This window comes from Aplysia californica, unplaced genomic scaffold (genome assembly GCF_000002075.1).
Source record: "Aplysia californica isolate F4 #8 unplaced genomic scaffold, AplCal3.0 scaffold00660, whole genome shotgun sequence".
Taxonomy (NCBI): domain Eukaryota; kingdom Metazoa; phylum Mollusca; class Gastropoda; order Aplysiida; family Aplysiidae; genus Aplysia; species Aplysia californica.
Window position 1 is genome coordinate 256,604 of NW_004797930.1, and position 12,082 is coordinate 268,685.

The 12,082-nt window shown below is 39.8% G+C and overlaps 2 long non-coding RNA genes across 2 annotated transcripts in view; both read left to right on the forward strand.

The window, feature by feature from the left end:
- Positions 1-518, forward strand: part of LOC106013108 — a 2,593-nt gene extending 2,075 nt beyond the window's left edge. The window contains exon 2 of the long non-coding RNA XR_001185243.2: positions 401-518. This is a non-coding gene — a long non-coding RNA (uncharacterized LOC106013108). The remainder of the gene's footprint in view (positions 1-400) is intronic.
- Positions 519-2,245: 1,727 nt separating this feature from the next.
- Positions 2,246-10,136, forward strand: LOC118478550. Its single transcript, XR_004859118.1, has 3 exons — positions 2,246-2,284; positions 9,283-9,344; positions 10,100-10,136. It is a non-coding gene; the product is annotated as an uncharacterized LOC118478550 (long non-coding RNA).
- The last annotated feature ends 1,946 nt before the right edge of the window (positions 10,137-12,082 follow it).

Here is a 12,082-nt window from a genome sequence, read left to right on the forward strand (position 1 = left end):
CACGTTAAAGATCCGCCGGTGGTTCACAATCGATAAGAGTAGGCTTTGACCGCCACCCGGGCAAATTCCACAATTTCCTACCATCTGAAAAAGTTTAATGTGTCCCACGCGCTCATACAACCTTATGCAGTTGTGAGCGCCGTAAAACACAAAAAACAACAACCCAAAAACCTAGCCCAAAAGCCCCCAATATATTGCCTTTTGTCATTGTCGATGGGTGGGGGGGGGGGGGGGGGGGGTCAATGACAGAACCTTCTCGTTTCCTTTCCCCTGTAGTTTGTCTGTCTGTCTTATTTTTTCCCTACATTTTGATAATTGTTATTGCCTTGGATGTGCTTTTTTTACGTAAACTGTAAAGTTAAATTAATAACTAATTTGACTTCAAATTGATTTTTGACAGAAAGCCAGCACCCACATGAGAAGCCAACAGCTGACAGTTAGCCAAGAAGCTGACACCCTGCCCAGACAGCACGGACCTTCCACTCACTCTTAGACAACCAGCCAGACGAATATACTGCCACAGCTACCCTGAAATGGACATCTGTCAGTTACACCAGCGAACGATAACTGGCAACTATAACAGCTGACTGCGCGCTTTGATTTCTCAAGCTTGTGTGAAATTGTGCGGATAGGGCTGTAAAAACATGGACTCAACGCCAGAAACATTCTTTGTATGATGTACTGTTTCCGATATTGTACAGAAGCTGCTTCACTATATGAGATCAGTGAACTAGAAAGATGAGACCATTCTGTCCCTTTCCTTCAGTTCAAAGTTTGGTGACATCGGACGGTTTGTTCCCTTTTCTGGTCCAACAAGTATCAAAGTGGTCTGCTTCTACGATTTCGGTACATCACACTCAGGCTTGAAGTGACGCAGTGGAGCTGTAGAGATAGGCAGATAGGTTGATAGGGAGCTAGGTGAATAGGCTAGGTTCAGAGTAGGATTTTGTAGATATTGCCATGGCCATGGCGGGAGGTAGTTGAGGGGGCAGTGTAGGTTTTTCTTTTTTTGGGGGGGAAGTGGGGGGAGGGGGAGGTTGCAGGGGTAGAATGGTGTGGGTAGAGCTTCCTGCTGATTTTGAGTTTGAGTGTGATGATGTTGGAGTGGGGTGTATACTGGATTGTTCCTAAAGGACCACCTGGACCACCAAGAGGAGCACCCGCAGACAGAACATCTACAGGAGGTATTTGTCTGGGAAATATGTCTCGGTGTTCATTATTATAGTTTTTCGAGTTAAAGGTAAAAGTTTTGTTGTTGAATTTAGGTGGAAAGAGAGAATGATAAAATGTATTTTTACTGAAAGGTTTTTATTAATGACCTTCTGTCCTTTTAAACTGGTGGTAAACAATATTATAACGACTCTTTTTATTTTTTGAAACAATGCAAACTGTATAGACGTAAGACGATTGTATTGACAAATGATGAAACATATTTTTTTGACAAATTTTTAAAAATGTCTTTGGTGCTTTTTAAACCAGTAGCAAACATATTTTAGCGACAGTTTATTTTTTCACAAAAACAATACAAACTGTATGTATAGACGTAAGACGATTGTATTAATTGACACGTCTTCATCCATAGGACCAGCCGCGGACAGGAGGACCAGCCGAAGGAGCACCCACAGACAGGATCATCTACAGGAGGTATTTGTCTGAGAAATGTGTCTTGGAACACTATTTATTAATCATTAAAGTAAAATTAGAAAAATAACTATTGGTTTTGTTATTTCAAGGTGAAAGACTTGTTTTTGCATTTTGGTGAAAAAGAAAACTAATAAAACATTTCTCCTGACCCGTTTTCATTGTCTTTTCTGGCCCTTTAACTCTTTAACATGCAATTTACAATCACGTTTCCGCGTAATTCTCTCGTGTTTGTGGAAATGCGACCCGACATATTACGTTTATAAAACCACTTGTTTCGAGTCAAACTCATCAATAAAGCATTACGCAGATGTAGAATTTATTTATCTTTGACTTCCGGGTCAAACTAAAGGCTTGTTACCTCGTACTTTTTTATATTCGGCTCGTTCCATAATACAATAATGACTTCGCATCGATCCAGCCATAGTTATGGACCTCGACTGCCGGACGCTGCCATTGTCCAGACATAGTTAGAGTTAAACCAGTAGTACAAATATTATATCCCCTCTTGTATATTCTGAAACAAAAATACAAAACTGTATAGATACAATACGATTGTATTGACACATCTTCATCACCAGGACCAGCCACGGACAGGAGGACCAGCCGGAGGAGCACCCACAGACAGGAGCATCTACAGGAGGTATTTGTCTGGGAAATATGTCTTGGAACATTATGGATCAATTACTTTTACTTTTTCATCCTGTTGCCATTATGCATAGAGGGGAGATGCAGTTTTCTATGGTAGGCCAGCACCGCAGCTCTTTCAGTTCGGATACTATGATCTATCAGGGCTTCCTTGACAACTTTAATCCACCTTTTGCGTGGCCTTCCTCTTCCTTTATAGCTTGAGTGCTTGGTGTTATAGGTTCTCAAGGCTGACTGGCTAGGTAACATACGTAACAGGTGGCCGAACCATTTTGTTCTGTCTTTCTATGAAATGCAGTCAGATGTCCCAGTCCAAATAGCATAATGTAATCAAACATTGAAGTGAAGTTAGAAAAATAAATTTATTTATTTTTAAACAATTTTCAAGCTGTAAGGCTTTTAATAACATTTCGCTGAAAAGGAAAAATAAAAAACGTATTTACTTACAAATGTTTATTAATATCCTTTTAAACCAGTAGTAAAAATATAATATCAACTCTTTATTTTCTGAAACAAAAATGGAAACTGTAGAGACACAAGACAATTGTATTAATTGACACGTCTTCGTCACCAGGACCAGCCGCGGACAGGAGGACCAGCCGGAGGAGCACCCACAGACAGGATCATCTACAGGAGGTATTTGTCTGGGAAATATGTCTTGGAACATTATTTGGTAATAGTCGAACCTGTGACCTAAGACGGCCACCCATTGTCAAGGAGAAAAGTGGCCGTATAAGACAGGTGGCCGTCTTAGGCAGGACTGATCAAGATGAAGAAAACAAACCATTCCTTACTGAGGTCTCTCGAAAGTAGCTGCGTTGTTGTTGTTGTTGTTGTTGTTGTTGTTGTTGTTGTTGTTGTTGTTGTTGTTGCTGTTGTTTTCGTTGGGTTCTTTTTTTTTCTTTTGTTGTGATTGTGTGCGGTTGCGAGCTCCGAAAGACTTACACGTCTGATTTTGTTGCGGTGAAACCTGTTGGCGCTTAAATGACCAAAATTGTGTCAATAGTGCCGTAAAATATCTACTCAATCAATCAATCCATTTCTTTTGTTGCTGCTTTTGTGCGAGGGCGAGAATGAAACGAGACGTGTCAGACAAGGAGAACCAAGTGCTATGGTAAAACAAACACATGGGTCGCCACCACGAGGAGAACAAGCGATGCTTCTGTCACAAGTTCATGTTGACGTCCATTGTTACTTTGTTACAGATTGGGTAAACAGTGACCACTCATCTCACGATTTTTGTTATGAGTTTTGGGCGGGGTTTATGGGTTGTAAGGGATCACACGCTTACCTAATCAGCAGATGAAAATTTGTTACCTATTGGTCAATAGTGGGTGGGGCCTACGCAACATGATCGGTTGGAGTTGAAGGGACATTAATAACGACAGGTTATTTAATTATAACGGCTCCCCCCCCCCCACAACACCGGGGGCCAGTACACAATTTATGACAAAACGCAAGAGTCACTAAGGTGGCCGTCTAAGACAAGTGTTGTTGTTTGGTGTGATAGGGGTTGTGTGTTAAAATATGGTGGCCGCGGCCGTGTTGGACAGGTGCCCGTTTTACACAGTTAAATAATATATAGAAAAAAAAAACGCAAGGGGGGAAATGGAAAGTGGCCGTTTGTACATGTGGCCGTCTTATAGAAGTGGCCGTCAGGGCAGGTTCGACTGTATTTGGTAATTTACTATTAAAGTAAAATTTGAAAAATACCAATTGGTTTTTCTGATTACAAGCACAAGGTAAACATTTTTTTAAAATGTTTAGGTGAAAAAAGGAAAAAAATGAAACATATTTTTTGGACAAATTTAAAAAAGTCTTTGATGCTTTATAAACCGGTAGCAAAAATATTTTATTAACAATTTATTTTTTCACAAAAAGAATACAAACTGTATGTATAGATGTAAGACGATTGCATTAATTGACACGTCTTCATCACCAGGACCAGCCGCCGGATGACCACCCACAGACAACACGATTTCCGTATCTCACACTCAGGCTTGAAGTGACGCAGTGGGGCTGTAGAGATAGGCAGATAGATTGATAGGGAGCTAGGTGAATAGGCTAGGTTCAGAGTAGGATTTTGTAGATATTGCCATGGCCATGGCGGGAGGTATTTAAGGGGGCAGTGTAGGTTTTTCTTTTTTTGGGAGGGAAATATGGGGGGGGGGGGAGGTTGCATGGGTAGAATGGTGTGGGTAGAGCTTCCTGCTGATTTTGAGTTTGAGTGTGATGATGTTGGAGTGGGGTGTATACTGGATTGTTCCGTAAGGACCACCTGGACCACCAAGAGGAGCACCCGCAGACAGAACATGTACAGGAGGTATTTGTCTGGGAAATATGTCTCGGTGTTCATTATTATAGTTTTTTGAGTTAAAGGTAAAAGTTTTTTTGTTGAATTTAGGTGGAAAGAGAAAATGATAAAATGTATTTTTACTGAAAGGTTTTTATTAATGACCTTCTGTCCTTTTAAACTGGTGGTAAACAATATTATAACGACTCTTTTTATTTTTTGAAACAATGCAAACTGTATAGACGTAAGACGATTGTATTGACACATGATGAAACATATTTTTTGACAAATTTTTTAAAATGTCTTTGATGCTTTTTAAACCAGTAGCAAACATATTTTAGCGACAGTTTATTTTTTCACAAAAACAATACAAACTGTATGTATAGACGTAAGACGATTGTATTAATTGACACGTCTTCATCACCAGGACCAGCCGCGGACAGGAGGACCAGCCGGAGGAGCACCCACAGACAGGATCATCTACAGGAGGTATTTGTCTGGGAAATATGTCTTGGAACACTATTTATTAATCATTAAAGTAAAATTAGAAAAATAACTATTGGTTTTGTTATTTCAAGGTGAAAGACTTGTTTTCGCATTTTGGTGAAAAAGAAAACTAATAAAACATTTCTCCTGACCCGTTTTCATTGTCTTTTCTGGCCCTTTAACATGCAATTTACAATCACGTTTCCGCGTAATTCTCTCGTGTTTGTGGAAATGCGACCCGACATATTACGTTTATAAAACCACTTGTTTCGAGTCAAACTCATCAATAAAGCATTACGCAGATGTAGAATTTATTTATCTTTGACTTCCGGGTCAAACTAAAGGCTTGTTAGCTCGTACTTTTTTATATTCGGCTCGTACCATAATACAATAATAACGTCGCATCGGTCCAGCCATAGTTATGGACCTCGACTGCCGGACGCTGCCATTGTCCAGACATAGTTAGAGTTAAACCAGTAGTACAAATATTATATCCCCTCTTGTATATTTTGAAACAAAAATACAAAACTGTATAGATACAATACTATTGTATTGACACATCTTCATCACCAGGACCAGCCACGGACAGGAGGACCAGCCGGAGGAGCACCCACAGACAGGAGCATCTACAGGAGGTATTTGTCTGGGAAATAAGTCTTGGAACATTATGGATCAATTACTTTTACTTTTTCATCCTGTTGCCATTATGCATAGAGGGGAGATGCAGTTTTCTATGGTAGGCCAGCTCCGCAGCTCTTTCAGTTCGGATACTATGATTTATCAGGGCTTCCTTGACAACTTCAATCCACCTTTTGCGTGGCCTTCCTCTTCCTTTATAGCTTGAGTGCTTGGTGTTATAGGTTCTCAAGGCTGACTGGCTAGGTAACATACGAAACAGGTGGCCGAACCATTTTGTTCTGTCTTTCTATGAAATGCAGTCAGATGTCCCAGTGCAAATAGCATAATGTAATCAAACATTGAAGTTAAGTTAGAAAAATAAATTTATTTATTTTAAAACAATTTTCAAGCTGTAAGGCTTTTAATAACATTTCGCTGAAAAGGAAAAATAAAAAACGTATTTACTTACAAATGTTTATTAATATCCTTTTAAACCAGTAGTAAAAATATAATATCAACTCTTTATTTTCTGAAACAAAAATGGAAACTGTAGAGACACAAGACAATTGTATTAATTGACACGTCTTCGTCACCAGGACCAGCCGCGGACAGGAGGACCAGCCGGAGGAGCACCCACAGACAGGATCATCTACAGGAGGTATTTGTCTGGGAAATATGTCTTGGAACATTATTTGGTAATAGTCGAACCTGTGACCTAAGACGGCCACCCATTGTCAAGGAGAAAAGTGGCCGTATAAGACAGGTGGCCGTCTTAGGCAGGACTGATCAAGATGAAGAAAACAAACCATTCCTTTCTGAGGTCTCTCGAAAGTAGCTGCGTTGTTGTTGTTGTTGTTGTTGTTGTTGTTGTTGTTGTTGTTGTTGTTGTTAATGCTGTTGTTGCTGTTGTTGCTGTTGCTGTTGTTGTTGCTGTTGTTGCTGTTGCTGTTGTTGCTGTTGTTGCTGTTGTTGCTGTTGTTGCTGTTGCCGTTGCCGTTGCCGTTGCTGTTGTTGCTGTTGCTGTTGCTGTTGTTGCTGTTGCTGCTGCTGCTGCTGCTGCTGCTGTTTTCATTGGGTTCTCTTTTTTTTCTTTTGTTGTGATTGTGTACGGTTGCAAGCTCCGAAAGACTTACTAAAACACGTCTGATTTTGTTGCGGTGAAACCTGTTGGCGCTTAAATGACTAAAATTGTGTCGATAGTGCCGTAAAATATCTACTCAATCAATCAGTTTCTTTTGTTGCTGCTTTTGTGCGAGGGCGAGAATGAAACGAGACGTGTCAGACAAGGAGGACCAAGTGCTAAGGTAAAACAAACACATGGGTCGCCACCACGAGGAGAACAAGCGATGCTTCTATCACAAGTTCATGTTGACGTCCATTGTTACTTTGTTACAGATTGGGTAAACAGTGACCACTCATCTCACGATTTTTGTTATGAGTTTTGGGCGGGGCTTATGGGTTATAAGGGATCACACGCTTACCTAACCAGCAGATGAAAATTTGTTACCTATTGGTCAATAGTGGGTGGGGCCTACGCAACATGATCGGTTGGAGTTGAAGGGACATTAATAACAACGACAGATTATTTAATTATAACGGCTCCCCCCCCCCCCCCACAACACCGGGGGCCAGTACACAATTTATGACAAAACGCAAGAAAGTCACTAAGGTGGCCGTCTAAGACAAGTGTTGTTGTTTGGTGTGATAGGGGTTGTGTGTTAAAATATGGTGGCCGCGGCCGTGTTGGACAGGTGCCCGTTTTACACAGTTAAATAATATATAGAAAAAAAACGCAAGGGGGGAAATGGAAAGTGGCCGTTTGTACATGTGGCCGTCTTATAAAGGTGGCCGTCAGGGCAGGTTCGACTGTATTTGGTAATTTACTATTAAAGTAAAATTTGAAAAATACCAATTGGTTTTTCTGATTACAAGCACAAGGTAAACATTTTTAAAAAAGGAAAAAAATGAAACATATTTTTTGGACAAATTTAAAAAAGTCTTTGATGCTTTATAAACCGGTAGCAAAAATATTTTATTAACAATTTATTTTTTCACAAAAAGAATACAAACTGTATGTATTGATGTAAGACGATTGCATTAATTGACACGTCTTCATCACCAGGACCAGCCGCCGGATGACCACCCACAGACAACACGATTTCCGTATCTCACACTCAGGCTTGAAGTGACGCAGTGGGGCTGTAGAGATAGGCAGATAGGTTGATAGGGAGCTAGGTGAATAGGCTAGGTTCAGAGTAGGATTTTGTAGATATTGCCATGGCCATGGCGGGAGGTAGTTAAGGGGGCAGTGTAGGTTTTTCTTTTTTTGGGAAGGAAATATGGGGGGGGGGGAGGTTGCATGGGTAGAATGGTGTGGGTAGAGCTTCCTGCTGATTTTGAGTTTGAGTGTGATGATGTTGGAGTGGGGTGTATACTGGATTGTTCCTAAAGGACCACCTGGACCACCAAGAGGAGCACCCGCAGACAGAACATGTACAGGAGGTATTTGTCTGGGAAATATGTTTTTTTTTGTTTACTTTGTTTCAGTAGAGGTTTTAATGCGCTCGCAACTGCTTAAGGTTTTATGAGCGCCAAGGGGTTGATGTCAACAAAGAAGTCCTTACAGGGAATCAGACTTTCTCTGCCCACCTCTCTAGCTTCAACAGCGCAAAGTCTGCTTTATCAAGGCACCCCTGAAATAGCGGGTCACAAGAGTGTGACCGACATACAACAGAACTAGAGAAAATGACGATAATAAGGATTAGGAAAGAAAAAGCAGCAGTTCCCTCTTGCAGCCCAGGCACAGTTATGAGCATGACATTGATGAATCCGCTGATTTACAATTACAATCCTACTATTCATAAGAACATGGTTTATGTCCCCCCCCCTATGGGAATGGCCTAACGATACTTCAGCCAGTAGCACCGCCCTGGGGGGTGAACTATGTCTTGAAACATTATTTGATCATAATAACTTTTTTTTTTTAAAGGTAAAAGTTTTATTGCTGCATTTAGGTGAAAAGGGAGAATGATTAAATGTAATTACTGAAAATTTTTAATTAATGACCTTCTGTCCTTTTAAACTGGTGGTAAACAATATTATAACCGCTGTTTATATATTTTGAAACAAAAATGTAAACTGTATAGACGTAAGACAATTGTATTAATTGACACGTCTTCATCACCAGGACCAGCCGCGGACAGGAGGACCAGCCGGAGGAGCACCCACAGACAGGAGCATTTACAGGAGGTATTTGTCTGGGAAATATGTCTTGGAACATTATTTATTAATTGTTGAAGTAAAATTAGAAAAATTGCTGGTGGAGCTTTTTTCAATTTCAAAGTGAAAGTTTAAAAAAATATATTTATGAGAAAAGGTGATATAATAAAACGTATGCCGGTATACTTTGTGTCGATAGTACCGTAAAACATCTACCCAATCATCAATCAAAGCCGGTATACTGACAGGTTTTTATAACTGTTATTCTGGCCTTTAAACCCGATAGTAGAAAATATAGCGACTGATTTTATTTTCTCAAGCAAAAATACAAACTGTATAGTTGCAATACGATTGTATTGACACGTCTTCATCTCCAGGACCAGCCATGGACAAGAGGACCAGCCGGAGGAGCACCCACAGACAGGAGCATCTACAGGAGGTATTTGTCTGGGAAATATGTCTTGGAACATTATTTGTTAATTGTTAAAGTAAAATTAGAAAAAAAAAATTCGTGGCTTTAAAAAAAATTTCATGGTGAAAGTTTGTTGAGTGGTTTTTTTTTTTTGCATTTAGTTGAAAAGAGAACATAATAAAATGTGAGGCGGTGTGGTGGAATCAGGCTCTCGTCAAAATAATCAAAATGAAGAAACCTGCTTTTTTCCACAGGTTTGTGAATTTTTATCAAATTTTTTGTTTTTTGGCTCAACACCTTTCATGGCCATTAAAGAACTCATTTCTGCGTGTATTTTTCTGAAAAACGTGGATTAAAGGCATAAAAAAAATGCAAATTTTCAGTTACCACAGACTCTTAAGCTTAGGAAATAACTAATCTTTGGCGGCCATTTTCTCACTAATTTTACCTTTGAAAACAGGTGACCCCCACCTCCTTCTTTCGCAAATATCTCGACTTGTATTCAAGGTAAATGGATATCTTTTTCATCCAAATAAAGACAAGCGAACAAGCTTTAAGATTATATTAATAAATCCAGATGCCCCAAAATTGACGAGAGCCTGATTCCACCACGATGCCTCACAAATGTATTTACTGACAGGTTTTTATCAATGTCCTTATGTCCTTTTAAACTGGTAGTAAATAATAATATAACGAGTCTTTTTATTTTCTGAATCAAAAATACAAAACTGTAGCCCATAGATGTACGACGATTGTATTAATGGACACGTCTTCATCCCCAGGACAAGCCGCAGACAGGAGGACCAGCCGGAGGAGCACCCACAGACAGGAACATCTACAGGAGGTATTTGTCTGGGAAATATGTCTTGGAAAATTATTTATTAATTATTAAGGTAATATTTGAAAAAAAGTTCCATTCAAGGTGAAAGTTTGTTTGGGGGGGGGGGGGGGGGGCTGGTTGCACTTATGTGAAAGGAAAAATAGTAAAACGTATATTCTGACAGATTTTTATGAATGTCCTTCTGGTATTTTAAACTAGTAGTAAAAAATATTAAAAAGTGCTTTTTTAATTTTCTGAAACAGTTACAATAATTCTATAAGAATCAAGATGATATTATTATCAATTGACTCGTCTTCATCCCCAGGACCATCAGAGGACAGGAGGACCAGCCGGAGGAGCACCCACAGACAGGATCATCTACAGGAGGTATTTGTCTGGGAAATATGTCTTGGAACACTACTTGTTTATTCATTATTGAAGTAAAATTAGAAAAATACCAATCGGTTTTTCTGATTTAAAGTTAAAAGTTTTAATTTGGCACTTAGGTTTAAAGGGTAAATGATAAAACATATACTGACAGATTTTTATAAATGTCTGTTTTTTTAAACCGGAAGTAAACAATTTATAGCGAACCTTTTTCTACTTTGAAAAATTAACAAACTATACAGATGCAAGTTCTTAAGAAAAAATAAAACAAAAGTTTTAAAACATATGTACTGACAGATTTGTAAAAATGTCTGCCTGTCCTTTAAAAAGTGCTATGACAGGCAGATTTTAGGAAACTCAGTAGTTGGCAATTACATGAAAAAATTGCCTCGTTAGAATATACACCATCAAAAACTACCACTATTTCTCATAGCTGTTGGATGGAGAATGCCTTTGTAGGGTCATTCCTTTTTTTCTTTTTCTCCGTAACTTTATTTCTCCCGTGTGCGCTAAGTGACAATTATTGCAGCTATGTACATTGTCTTTATTCAAATTTAGTAACTCACGCTACCTTATATATTTTTCTTAGAAAGATGCCAAGCCAACAGTTAACAACTACCAAAGAAGCAGATACCATGCCCTGACAGGAAGGACCTTCCACTCACCCTGGATGGTAACATCCCCGCGCTGCACATGACATCCAGCCCAATGAGTGCTGTGCTAACATGATCAAAGTGTGCCAATAGCACTGTGAAACAAATTTTCTTCAATTACTCATTCAAGAACTAACAGACAATTGCCAGGCATCAAGAATCCTTTCAACATGCAGCTCTCTTGAATAGACACGTCAATTCCTCCAGATGACTACCATGGACTTCTTTAACAGTTGGCTGTTTTATTTCTCTCATGTGAAACTGTGTTGATGGCATGGCATCCTTCAGTCTCAGGATACTATGGATCTGCGCTGTAGGAGATTTCAGGTTCGAGAGCAGCGCTTGCTGTGGCTGAACAGGTCCACACAGAATGGCAGTCCCTGCAGCCGTGGCTGCACTTGTGAGTGGTGTCTTCCTGCGTTGGTAGCCTCTGGCTGTTCTTTCGGTGATGACGTTTGTCCTCAGTTGCCTGTCGCAGTCGGGCTTCACCTCTGATGAGACCAGCTCCCAGTGTCTCCCACCTAAGAGCCCATATCAAACGATTTCATATTACCTCGCTTGCACACATCTTTGAAGCGAAAATGGGGGTGCCCTTGCACTCGCTTTGCGGAGGCCAGCTCACCGTACAATAAATTGTGTTGATAGTGCTGTAAAAACCAGCAAAGACTGAAGAAGACAATATTCCTTGTGTGATGTCCAGATTGAGATTTTGTAATGAAGCTACTTAGAAACAATGTCACTGATATAGAATGATGAGAGATTTTGTAATGAAGCTACTGATATAGAATAAGAGATTTTGTTCCTTACTTTCAGTGCAAACTTTGGTGACAACAGAAGGTCTAGCCACTTTTCTGGTCAAACAGGTATCACAGTGCTCTGTTGCTACGATTTCCGTATATCACACT